The sequence below is a fragment of the Jatropha curcas genome, chromosome 8 (genome assembly GCF_041381405.1).
Source record: "Jatropha curcas cultivar XTBG-Jc1 chromosome 8, XTBG_Jcur_1.0, whole genome shotgun sequence".
NCBI lineage: Eukaryota > Viridiplantae > Streptophyta > Magnoliopsida > Malpighiales > Euphorbiaceae > Jatropha > Jatropha curcas.
Window position 1 is genome coordinate 21528202 of NC_143158.1, and position 1366 is coordinate 21529567.

The window sequence follows — 1366 nt, forward strand, 5'->3', positions numbered from 1 at the left end:
TATTCTAAATCGTATTCAAAGAAAATAAAACATAACTTGTTGTAATATCCAATTGTGACTTGAAAGATAAATCACAAAAACTACCTATAAAGTTTGAACACAACACTCTCAAGAAGATGACGAAGATGACGAAGAATTATAAGTTCTTAATATATATAAATTCATTACTAACAAGAATATGATAGGTAAGAATTGATAGGAAGCTTCAAAACTCTCTTTTCATTATGAATTATAGTCTTCCTTATTTCCGGTTAAATACGTTACGAATACAAAACCAAATTGACTGATTAATAAATTTGGAAAAACTAAACAATCTATTTAAAACACCTCTGTAAAGTCAAATCGACTTATTAATGATATTTGAAAAAATAATGTAGTGCACTGTAATATAAAGGAAAAATTATAATCATACTCTTATATTTTATCGAAATTAACTACTTTATCCTTATATTTTTTATAATACACTACCACACCCTTGTATTTTTTATAATACACTACCATACCCTTATGTTTTTATTCCATCAAATATTGTTAGCCTTCCTTCCATTTTGTGTACTTTCAATTGTTAAATTGTCATGAAATGACATTAATGGCCTAACTAAAAGAAAAAATCAATTTTTGCCTTGATGGATCGCCGCCGCCGCCGCCACCTGAGAGATCAAGTTTGATTTTTCCACTGTCCAGCAAGAGACAACAGCTTCCAGTGAGCTTCTTTGAATAGGTAAGCCAAAATCAACTCCTCCCTCTCTTCTAAATATCTTCCCTCAATCAATTTCAAGTTTCATTGAAGCCTACTATGCATACAACTTTTATATGCAACCGCTAAGCCTACAGTGTGCTTTTAATCACAGATGAGTGAATAATATCGTATTGCGGTAGCTTTTTTCCTCTCCCTATTTGATCCACAAATATGAAATGTACAACGAAAAATAACAAGATAAAAATTAAAACATTTTCCTATTATTAGGCTATTAATATATGAATCACTGGAAAAGCAAACATCAGCATTTTTCGAATTGCACAAAGCTTTATTATAATTTATAACATCTTTAAAACAACAAACAAAGCTCTATTTTAGCTAGTGGAATAATAAACACGGTCTTGACACCCAAAATCCAAATTTGGGTTTTAGGTTTATTCAAGTAAGTCAAATTATCATTGTTGAGTTTCAAACACAAGGTGGCTCATGAATTTCAGGCTTATCTGTGAAAAAGGAAAGAGAGGAAGAAGAAGAGGATATTTTGGTTAAAAAAATTTATCTCTTTAGACTGTTAAGTTTTCTTTCACTTATGCATTAAAATCACAAAAAAAACTGGCGAAATGGAAGATAGTATAACAGATAGAAACTACAAGAGTATAGAAGTCT